The following is a 12,390-nucleotide window of genomic DNA, read 5'->3' as shown; positions in this document are numbered from 1 at the left end:
CCCTAACGGTGTGGTTCTAATGACCGCCCCTGCCTGTGACCCAAGGTGGCCAATCACGGCAGCCCATGCCTGCCGGCTGCAAGTGGTCCAGAGAAGGCATGTGACTAGGGCTTGGTCAATCACAGTCTGGGTCTGGGGTTTTCCTTTTAGAGCCACTGGGGAAGATGCTCTCAAAGGAAAAATGAGATTTTGGAACTTCCTGAGGCCATGGTTTTTGCTAAATGGGAGGGGAAAAAAAAACAAAACCGGTTTGCAATCAGAGAGAATGAAGCCAACAGAGAACAGAGATGAGCAGTAACTACAACGGTGGTTGCAACACAATAAAGCCCCAATCTAGAATCCTTGGGGCCAGGGTTCCATGGCCTGGTTACAAATTCCTCGTTTATGTTAAAGCCAGTTTGAGCTTTTGGTTTCTGCCACCATAACCAGGGTCTGGATGGCTACAGAAGACTTTTCATTGAAAACGATTGCTATCCCACAGCAATTCACTGTCTTTGTAATGGGGAACTCAATGCTTTTGTTCTGCAACAAGATATAAATATTTCTAGTTTATCACTTACTTTTTAAATCAGATAGCTAAATAAACGTAAGTGGGGGCAAGCTCTTAATTTCCCTTTACAATGTAGGAAAAAAGGCCAGGAAGAAAGAAGTTCTCTCTTACCTGCCCTTTTCCCATTGGTATGTCTGGAGATGGAAACATGAATGAGTATAAACCTCATTCCCACAGAGTTTATTAAAAGCCAGTCTATTCTTAAAAACTGTTCAGAAGTAAGAAATAACAGTGATGCTGGTTTCCTAGGCCCTGGGATGGATGGTACAGTGCAAGAAACCATGCTACCCAAGGACACGGCTGTAAGGAAACAGACAAAAAAGCAAAACTGCTTTCTTAAAACTGCTCAGCGTTGATGTAGTGGTACTCTCTACAAAGCAGAGCACATCCATGTCTCTCCTCATCCACCTCCCTCTCTGCTCCCGGGCTTGTGAGTGTACTGTAAGCCTCAAGATGTAAACACTGAGCATAGCTATGTTTAACTAGTCAAGTTAGCAAATCAATTCACTTCTCTGAGCCTTGACCACCACATCCACAAAATGGGGTCAGAGCCACCTCATAAGATTGTTTCGAGCGTCAAGCCACCTCATAAGATTGTTTTGAGCGTCAAAAGGCTAGGTACCAAAGTGCCATGAAAATGTCGGCTGATGTAATCAATGGCGGTTGCTATGCTTCTTGTGGTACTTTCTGTCAGAGATCCAGGCTGCACCCTGGGTCATGGGCCATTCTGGAATGGCTTCTCTCATTCTCCTTTCCTGCACTCGGAGTCCCATCTGTGAGGCCCAGCTCAAAATCCACCTCTTGCCCAGAGCCCTCTCTCTGTATCTGATGCCCTGAAATCCTGCAGGTCTTGCTGTGCCACGTGCTCAGCTCCTGTGCATGCCTAGCGCCCCGCAGTCATCCTGCACACACACCGCAGGCTACCCACTATCAGTCTCGTGAAGGCCTGGCTTGTACCTCTTTGAATCCCCACCCGACCATGAAATTGGAAAGGGGCCAATAAATATTTGTTGACCAACAGAAGCCATGATTAAATATGAACAATATTTTAAAAAACATACACCTTAGAATATTTCATATTCCCTTCCCTCCCTGCTCTCCCACAGCTAAGTGAGAAGCAAGACGGATCAAAACTAAGATTTCAGAACCAAGAATCAATTTAATTTTACAGTATCAAAACATGGAAATTCCCCAAATTCAACACATAGCAGCTGTTATGTTTGCAAGTGAGAAGGGTCAGCTGTAAAAATACAGCCCCTAGAATCATGGTCACAGGGCAGACTGCAAGAACACCTCCCCAGGACCCTCCACTGCAGACGCATCAGGAAGTCGCGCAGGCGCGCCCTGGGCCAGCAGCTCTCTACTTCCTAATCCCCACTTTCTCTTTCACAGACTGAAAAACCCCTCCTACCCAACAAAATGCACTATTTCATCTTTTTTTTTTTTTTTTTTTAATAATTCAAAGTCACACATAACTGCCAAGCAGAGCTTCGGAATGGGTCAAGCTGTTCAGTATTCTATTCTACTCAGAGATGACAGAATTCAGGGGGCAGGGATGGTGGTGCGGCAACAACTTGATGGTTTAGCTGGTCAATGTAATCTCATGGTTTAAATGTTTTATTTCTGTTTGGCTTTTCCAAACATCAAAAATAAGCTCCACAGTCCCATTCCTACCTCCTCAAAGCCTCAAGCACTGGAGGGTGGATTGGCTATCAGGGCTGCTTCAATCAGACCAGGATGCTCAGGTAATACCTAGAGATAACCTCACCTGGAAGAGGCCTGCCGGGGGCAGCAGGACGGCTGGGGCACCTGCCTAACAGAAGAACTGTGTCTCCTCATGTAGAGATGAGGGCACCAAGAGAGCTTAACAGATGTGCTCAAGTTTATATACCAAGTGACTGATGCTTAATTATTCTTTAAAAACTATTTATGTATAAAGTTACAAACTCAAGGAGAAAGCAAACAGTGGCTTAAAGGGTGCCTTTAAAATCCTGTGGACTATTGGGAAATTTTGAATATGTGCTGGATTTTGGGTGGTGGTATGGAATTATCATTCACTGTTCTGTGACGATAACAGCATTCTACTTACACAGAAGAGTGTCTGTATGACTAGCAGATTCATGATAAAAACTTAGGGGGGAGGTGTCACTGTATATGGAACTTGCTTTCAAATGGTTCAGGAAAAGAGAAATTGTGTGAATATGTATGTGGTGTGTGTGTGGAAAGAGAGCGCAAGAGAGAAACTAGGTGTGGCAAGACGCTAATAGAGGAATCCAAGGGGAAGGTATTGCGGTACTCATTTTACTTTTCTTTAAACTTTTCTGTATGTTTGAGAATTTTCAAAATAAAAAGTCTTGGGAAAAAATAAAATCCTGTGGTAAAGAGGGAAGTTAAAAACATTCAGAGCCAGGTTGGGATGTGGATCTGTCAAACACGTGCTTCAACTCACAACAACAGAGCGCTCTCCCCTTCCTCTCACCCCTCCATGAGGGGCTGACATTTTGACTATCTTCTCCCAGAAAGCCCACAAGGGAGGCACTTGGCCAGTGGGCCCCTTTAGCATCCCACCCCCAACAGAGTATTTACTGGCTATCCGTGTTGCAGGAAAGGGTTAAATGAGGTGCACAGAGACTAAGGCTTTGAAAACTAAGACGCAATAAGAACATGAGAAATCACTGTTGCATCTACACCAAGTTCATTCCTACAAACAGCGAGCACACTGTCACCAAGAGAAAATCACCACTACCACCAGGAGCTGGACAGAGAAAGGAGAGGAGGCAGAAGCCCAGAGAGCCCCAACTATGTGCCTTGGGGCTGTGCGCTTGCTTTCTTTTCTTTTTAAAACATCTTTATGGAGAAGTAATTCACATTACCACACAATTCACCCATTAAAGTGTATAATTCATTGGTTTTAGTACATTCACAGTGTGCAACCATTATCACAACCCAAGATTAGAACACTTCATCACCTCAGAAAGAAACCCTTACCCATAAGTGGTCACTCCTCATTTTCCCCCGAAGTCCCCACGCCCACTCCTCGGCAACCACTAATCTGCTCTCTGACTCTACGGATTTTTAAATTCTGGACGTTTCATATAAATGAAATACTATAATATGTGGCCTTCTGTGACTGGCTTCCTTCACTTAGCATAATTTCAACCTTCATCTGCGTTGTAGCTGTCTTTCCTTTTTATTACCAAATAAAATTCCATTATGATTCCAAATGTAATATCCACATTATATTGATCCATTTACCAGTTGGTGGGCCTCTGGGTTGTCTCTACCTTTTAGTTATTATGATAAATAATGCTGTTATAAACATTTGCATACAAGTTTCTGTGTGAACATATGTTTTCATTTCTCTTGCTTACATACCTAGAAGTGGAAGAGCACAACCATATGGTAACCCTATTTAACTTTGTGAGGAACTGCCAGACTGTCTTCCAAAGTGACTGTGCCGTTTTACATTTCTACTAACAGTGTGTGAGGGTTCCAATTTCTCCACATTTCACCAACACTTATTACTGTCATCTTTTTGATTATAGCCATCTTAGTGGGTGTGCAGTGGTATCTCACAGTGGTTTTGATCTGCATTTCTCTGATGGCTAATGATGCTGAGCATCTTTTCATGGACTTACTGGACATCTGTACATCTTTGAAGAAACAGCTATTTATTTTTTTAAATAATATACATATATTTATTTATTTTGGCTGCGTTGGGTCTTCATTGCTGCACACGGGCTTCCTCTAGTTGCAGCGAGCAGGGGCTGTTCTTCGTTGTGGTGCATGGGCTTCTCATTGCGGTGGCTTCTCTTGTTGCGGAGCAGGGGCTCTAGGCGCATAGGGTTCAGTAGTTGTGGCACGTGGGCTCAAGAGTTGTGGCTCATGGCTCTAGAGCACAGGCTCAGTAGTTGTGGCGCACGGGCTTAGCTGCTCCGCGGCATGTGGGATCTTCCCGGACCAGGGCTCGAACCCGTGTCCCCTGCACTGGCAGGCAGATTCTTAACCACTGTGCCACCAGGCAAGTCCCAAGAAACGGCTATTTAAATCCATTGCCCATTTTTAAATTGAGCTACATGTCTTTTTATTATTGAGTTGTAAGAGTTGCCTATATATTCTGGATACCGGTTCCTCATCAGATAAATGAATTGCAAAAAACTTTTTTCTCTAATTCTGTAGGCTGTCTTCACTTTCTTGATAGCATCCTTTGAAGCACAAAGTTTTAAATTTTGATGGAGCCCAATTAATGTCTTTTTTGTTAGGTGCTTTCTTATTTAATGCTCACAGTAACTGTGAGGAGTAGAAATTACTGATCCCATTCTACAAATAAAGAAAATGAAGCTCAATGAAGTAAATGACCCAAGGTCTCACATAGGGCCGCTGCACATGGTTCTGCCCTGCACAACCCGTAAGGGTGAACAGAGCAGTCCTGGTCATCTGTTGGAGCTGGGCTATGAACTCAGGCCTCTGACCAAGCCAGGGTTCAGGCGCTCATACACTCTATGAATGTTATGGTGTAATATGGCCGATTTTTAGACAAGCTCCTCACATATTATACACTTAACATTCTAAGGATGCTGCCATTACTTAAAACTACAGGATTCTGGAGTCTGTCTTTGGAAGCTGTATGAAAAGGTAGTGAGTGGCATGTTTTATAAACATATTTAATTAAAGTGAGGGGAGACCTGAGTTTATGAAGAAGCCAAAAGTCCTCAGTACCGAAGTCTGGAGAATAAGTTATTTGGCCAGATTGCACCATTTTGGATTTATATACTGCTACACAAACCAACCAATACCAAGTATGAGAAGTGATTAAAAGGTTCAAAGTACAGGTAGATCTAAGTCTCAGAAGAATGCAACCAGAACTGTTTCTAGCAATGACAGCCAGATGAAAGATACTAGAGAATATTTGTATAATGTATAAAAAGGAATCAGTCTGATGCATTTGAAAACATTTTGATATAAAAATTGGCCATCTTTTTACTTCTTGGTCATACCAGGTATACTGAATCAAAATCACTGAATTACTACAGCTAAAAAGGATTTCACATTGGGTTCAATCTTACTTTAATTTGGTAAACTGATGCACAAAATGTTCTCATGACTCAAGTACTCGTGAGAACACTAGCAGAAGAGGGACTAAAATGTAAGGAGGATGCAGTTCCCATGTTCTATTTCTTAATATTAGCTGTTAGAACTCAGCATTTATGGTTCTTCCCCTCTCTCTCCCACAGACCTCCAAGTGGACTGTACCATCCAAGATTCCTCTTCTAAAGGGTGGGGAACTCTGCCCAGGCTTCACTGTCCATCCTCCAACTGGATCTTTCCCTAATACCAACTTATCTAAACATCTCAAATCCATGTAGATAGCTGTGACAGCAAATAGAAGTGACTCATTTTATAAAGTGAGTTCTGAAGGGATACTGCCAAGCCTTATTTCAAAAACCAGGCTCTAGTTTCCAATGTAAGAATTAAATGGCTTTCTGCCTGCTGTTTCTGCCTTTCCCCCCTCACTTAAGGAAAGAAAGCCAAAGCTGTGTCTTGAGGGATTGCTCCATAAGGAAAAATCAAGGCAGGATACAGTCTCAGGATGGGCCAGTGCAGGTTGGAAGTGGGCTAGCGGAAGGCTTGGGAAAAGAGAAGTGGATTCACGAGCAGGCTAGGTCAGTCCCCAGAGTGACTTCTCTCCATTGGAAACAGGTTTAAGTGCTGACATGGGGGTTTCCCACAGCTTCTACTGGCCTCCAAAGGCATATTTGTCATCGGAGGCTCTTGATGAAGCTGTACATAAATATCTGACTGTTGTTAAATACAAAACAAAACAAAACAAAACAAAAATATTCCACGGGAACCAAATCAAAACCAGCTGTAAGGGGGAGAGGCCAAAAACTCAGTGTAAGTGCAAAAGTCCCAGCAGAAACACTTGTTAATTGTGCTATTTACTTTGCTAAATAGTAAATTGTCATGCCAATGAAGTCATATCACATGACTATAATGTTTTTCATATGACTTTCCTGCTATGAGAGAAATGGGCATTTTATTTTCTAGAATTCTGAATTCTGTAGTGGATGAGTCAAAATCTGAGTTTTAATTCAAAAATCAACCCATCGGCCCAGCCCTGTTCATTTCTAGTCTGTTTATGATTTTACATCCTATGTTATAGCTGGTGTGCTAAACTTACTTTACAAATGATCATTCATTAATCCCCAATTCTGCAGAAAGCAAGTTCTGCTTAGCAAAAATGCAATTCTTTTGAAAGAATGCTGTAACTGCAATCCTAAAAACATAACAGTATGATACAGCATCAGTCAAGGGGAGAAAACATAGCCTAAAATTAATCTTGGAATCATGAAACTTGCAAACTTTCAAGAATGAGAATGAAATATTTCAGGAAAGCTGGGTCATGGAATTTTGGAATTTGAGTATCTCAAGGATATACCAATATAGCTTATTTCATTGACTCTTATAATCAGTGTTTTCTCTCTAGTTAGATAGAATTTGAAAATTATTTGGGGTTTCCCACAGCACAATGTTGAACTCACAGTTGGAACTAAATCAGTACATGTGAACTGATACTTGATGAAAAATAACCCTAAGAAGATAAGTCACAGCACATTTTATGAAAAGATGGCTAAGTCATTCACATGTTTGGTTTAGACTAAGCCTTTCTTCAACAAATTCAGCAATTTAAACAGTATTTGGTGAGCACTTCAACAGCTTCGTGACTTGGATATCTTGTGTTTCATCAACTTTAAGGCCATTTCCTTTGGTTCCAACTGGGATAAACAGCCATCTAGGAGCCATATGGACCTGGGGTCAATCTCCAAATATCCAAACCCATTCTCAATAAGGGTCTTGAAAGGAAAGGTCAGAACTCCATGCAAAATTCCCTACTCAGACAGCAACATTTTAAGAGGGTAAAAAGCTGAGTGGGGCCTTTTAATACCTCATGGGCAGATGCACCTACAATTTGGCAGCTAGATGGGCTACAAAGAACACGAATCTCTGTCCAATACCCTTTCCTTATGAAATGTTAGCATTACCAAAAACATTTCTGATGTGGGTATTTAAAATTTTTTAATCTACAGCTCGAGATAAAATTAATATACCACACACAATTCTCATTTAACTATTCTTCTTGCATCCTAGCTCTATAGCTTCTTCTCATTGCGCTAAATGAAACAGAATAATTTTATCTGCAAAATCAATCTACCAGTTCTGTTCTTTTTCTCCAAACTCTATCTCCATCCTATCTCTAATACCATCTAGTCATTTTCACTCATTTATTCCACTACCTCACAATCATCACACCCCAAGACAAACTTACCTTTGTGAGTTTGGCGCCCCCCTCCACCCCACTGCCAGTCCCCACTCTGCACCTTGCTCCTTGACCCCTCCTCCCACAGAAACCAACCTGGCAATTTGTTTGTTAATCTCAACAGCACTATCATTAAACTAGTAACCTGGACTAAAATAATGGCAATCATTTTTGTATACTTGATGATGGAAGGGAGATGGGTGCAAAAAACTGGGTTGCACTGGTCAATCTCACTAAATCTGGATGATTCTGTCTTGAATATCTCTCTCAATCTATTCTCTCTGTGCCCCTTTCTATGAAAATAAAGGGATTTGTAGTCTCTAGCGGGATCACCTTTGTATTCATCCTTCATAAAGGGGATATATTTAGGGAGATAGACCACAGGTGTTAAGGGATAGGAAAAAGTTTAATAGCATCAAAACATTTTTTTTCTTTAAACTGAGAAGAATTACCTTGCTACAATATGGATGAACCTAGAAAACATCATGCTAAGTTACAGACATCAGACACAAAGGCCATGCATTGTTTGGTTTCATTTATGTGACATGTCCAGAATAGGCAAATCCATCGAGACAGAAGGGAGATGAGTGGTTATCAGGATTGGAAGGAGCAGGTAGGAATAAGGAGTGACAGCTCAGTGGGTACAGAGTTCCTTTTTGTGGGCATGAGAATGTACTAAACTTAGGAATAACAGTAGCATAACAACTCTGTGAATGCACTGAAAACCACTGGATTGTATACTCTTAAAGGGTAAATTTCATGGTATGTGAATTATAGGTCAATAAAACTGTTACTAAAAAGTACATTATCTGATTTCAGGTAACTCCAACTAAATGCTCACAACCTGAGTAACACACTAAAGACTCCTGGCCTCTGAGTCCTTTATCCCTAGGATGCCCTGGCCCTCCTCTCCTGTCCGACTCCTTCCGTACACTTTCCCTGCCCAAATCCAACTCTTATTTTTAGAGAGCGCCTACTCATCCTTTAAAACTAAATGGAATATTTGGTCCCTGGGAAGTTTTCCTTGACATCCCTACTCCCCCAGGGAGTAACTTCCCCACAGTAAAGTAACTTCCACTGCTCCCTCAGCACCTAATATATAAATGACTAAAACATTTCTGGTGACACTAGAGTTCACTATTTACGTCTCTGCTTCGCACACTAGACTGTGAGCTCATTTCATTAACTTCTGTATTCAGTCACTAGCATAGTGCCTTGCTACCAAGTTTTCAAAAGATGTTCAGTAAAGGTTTTTTTTTTTTAAGCTAGTATTTGTACAAATACATATTTTGTAAACAATGTATCAAATGATACTGTCACATATCTTTTGCAATTCCAGTGTTGATGGGTGAAAACAGTTAGCCCAAGATGAGAATTAATTGGGCATTCCTGATTGCATTGCTAAAATAAGTTGGGACCTTTCTATATGGGACGCAGAAGTTTGTATTTTTATTACTGAACATCTGTAAATGCACTGGGAATCAACTATGCAAATCAAAACACTACCTTTACACAGTGTATATGTGTATATTTTTTGATATTCATATTTATTTACACACACACATTTTTCACAGTAAAGTAAAATAGGCAAGACAATGATTTTTGTTGCTCTGAGGTCTGCTGGTGAGAATTATCTGTTAAAAACACAGTCCTATTTAGAGCTTTTTAAGAAAAAGAATAATCCTTTCCTAAGACAGGAGTTGCAAATTCCAATACCAATAAGGGTCATCAACTGAAGAACATCTTTTTTTTTTAACATCTTTATTGGAGTGTAATTGCTTTACAATGGTGTGTTAATTTCTGCTTTATAACAAAGTGAATCAGCTATACGTATACATATATCCCCATATCCCCTCCCTCTTGCGTCTGCCTCCCACCCTCCCTATCCCACCCCTCTAGGTGGTCGCAAAGCACAGAGCTGACCTCTCTGTGCTATGCGGCTGCTTCTCACTAGCTATCTATTTTATATTTGGTAGTGTATATATGTCCATGTCACTCCTCACTTTGTCCCAGCTTACCCTTCCCCCTCCCCATATCCTCAAGTCCATTCTCTAGTAGGTCTGCGTCTTTATTCCTGTCCTGCCCCTAGGTTCTTCATAACCTTTTTTTTTAATTCCTTATGTATGTGTTAGCATACGGTATTTCTTTTTCTCTTTCTGACTTACTTCACTCTGTATGACAGACTCTAGGTCCATCCACCTCACTACAAATAACTCAATTTCATTTCTTTTATGGCTGAGTAATATTCCATTGTATATATGTGCCACATCTTCTTTATCCATTCACCTGTTGATGGACACTTAAGTTGCTTCCATGTCCTGGCTATTGTAAATAGAGCTGCAGTGAACACTGAGGTACATGACTCTTTTTGAATTATGGTTTTCTCAGGGTATATGCCCAGTAGTGGGATTGCCGGGTCGTGTGGTAGTTCTATTTTTAGTTTTTTAACGAACCTCCATACTGTGAAGAACATCTTCTAAACAGAGCATCCTCACCTAAAGAATACCTTTGGGCAAGAAACTAACAGCAGTGTTTGTCTCCAGGAAGAGAACTGGGTGTTAAGGGACAGGTGCAGAAGGAAGGTTTCCTTTCCACACAGAATATTTTTATGCCTTTAAAACTTTGTATCAAGTGCATTATTTATCTATAAAATTTTCTTCTTGGCTCCAGCTAACATCACTATTAAGGAATGCAGGCCTGGGGTTGCCAGATCTGATTTTTCAAAGAAGCTGGAAATGGGAACATTCATATTTTTAGGTAAAACGCATAATTTTTAAATGTTGGCTTTATTCAGAATTTAACACATAGGGTAGGCCAAACAAAACACACCTGTAAGCCATATCTGGCTCATAGGCCAACCAGTTTACCATCTCTAATCTAAAATGTGATGTGTAACTTATGATTCCAAAACTATAAATGTAATTTAACAGAGGAGAACTTCAGAAAGAAAGCTAAGGCTTGTGGATGACATCACACCCCCTTCCGCCCTACCACCTAGCTGCTACTGCTCTCAAGCTTCCCCTTCTCCTTCTGGGTCTTCGAAAAGACTACAAATGTTTGACCAACCAAAACGCAAAACAAGCCAGGTTTAATGAAGGAATCTGCCCATTATCCTAGCATCTGCTCTGTTTTTAAAGAGTGAAGCGTGGGATCAATTTCAAGTTGCAATTCTTCTAGGCAGTTAAAGAGAAGTATGTGAATTATTTCTAGCTGGGTGGAAAAATTCTCCCAGCCAACTAGTCAAATGACTGCGTGGTTGAAAAGACCCGTAAGTTATTTTTCCCTTGCCATCAGCGCTGCTCAAAAGAAAAAATGGCAGCCATGATCAACATGATACTCTGAACCGTGTCTGGGAAGCCAATCACAGCTCTGAGGAAAATCTCAACGTCTCTTAAAGTCCTGTAGAGATGCCATTCATCTCCTGAAAATGAAGCTAAGACACCCTATGTGGGTCTAACTATTGGTCATAAGTGGAAGATTGCATCTGCTGAATGCCCAGAGGACACCAAAGCAGGTCAAAGAAGAATCAGTTTCAGCTCTAAGTCTAGCACTACAAGAGCACTATCATGATTCTCTGGGGTGGCTGAAACTCTTACTCCGGTCTGCTGAAAGCTTCACAAGATTTCATTCTGCTATTTCTACATGGTTTTCCTATACTCAGTGCTAGTTCCAGTCTTCCAAACACCAGCCTTTTCACCACCAGCTAGCGCAGTATCGGGCTTGACCATCACTCACTGACCACTGGGGCTTCCCCCAATGTTGAGCATACAAAACCTCAGGCAGAAATCAATGAACTATGTTACTCAACATCTGTTACTCAACAGAGGAACTATGTTACTCTCAACATCAGTTACTATGGGACTGATGGTAACTTTGCAAGTGTTCCATTCCGATAGGATACAGGCACTCAAGGTTTTCCTTATGCAGCTTGCGGAAACGCTATGACACGCCACATTTTTCCTAAGAGCTTCTTTACCTAGGCTACTGGGTGGGGGTGGGGTGGGGTCGGGGGTGGAGGTGGGTAGGGAATGGCGGGGGGAGATGTTGGTTTAATCTCATTCATCCATTTTGAGGAACTGTCTGTTTGGCCAAGTGACCCAACGGTGCCACACATACACAGCATACCTTTTTCTAAGAACAGTGAGCATTTGGAAAAGCAAAATGATAATCTATTTTGTAATCCCAGTCTTAAAAAACACACACACACACACACACACACAAAATGGTAGCAACCCAGGAAATTACGATTTGCAAAATATTCTAAATGACAAGCAAAACAAAACTCTCTTAGGTTGTAATTGAGGAAGCCATTTCGTGGTGAGGTTCAGTGGCCTACAAAGATGGGTTCAGTTGTGAAATCAAAGACATGGCCAGAGTCCAATGTCTTCCCTGACTTGCATTTTGATGTATGGACATCACAGCCAACTCTCCAAGGGCCACAGGCATGCTGTTCTTCAGTAAGGACCAGAGGTGCTTGGAAATCAATAACCTGTACTTCCTTTATCAGCAATTTTGTACATTT

The 12,390-nt window shown here is 41.3% G+C and overlaps 1 protein-coding gene across 5 annotated transcripts in view; it reads right to left on the bottom strand.

The window, feature by feature from the left end:
• The window catches only part of ATG7 (autophagy related 7), a 333,595-nt gene that overhangs the window by 110,658 nt on the left and 210,547 nt on the right, over positions 1-12,390 (bottom strand). The gene's annotated exons all lie outside the window — the stretch shown is intronic.

The sequence above is a fragment of the Eubalaena glacialis genome, chromosome 7 (genome assembly GCF_028564815.1).
Source record: "Eubalaena glacialis isolate mEubGla1 chromosome 7, mEubGla1.1.hap2.+ XY, whole genome shotgun sequence".
In the NCBI taxonomy this organism is placed as follows: Eukaryota; Metazoa; Chordata; class Mammalia; order Artiodactyla; family Balaenidae; genus Eubalaena; species Eubalaena glacialis.
This window is presented reverse-complemented; position numbering and strand designations above follow the sequence as displayed.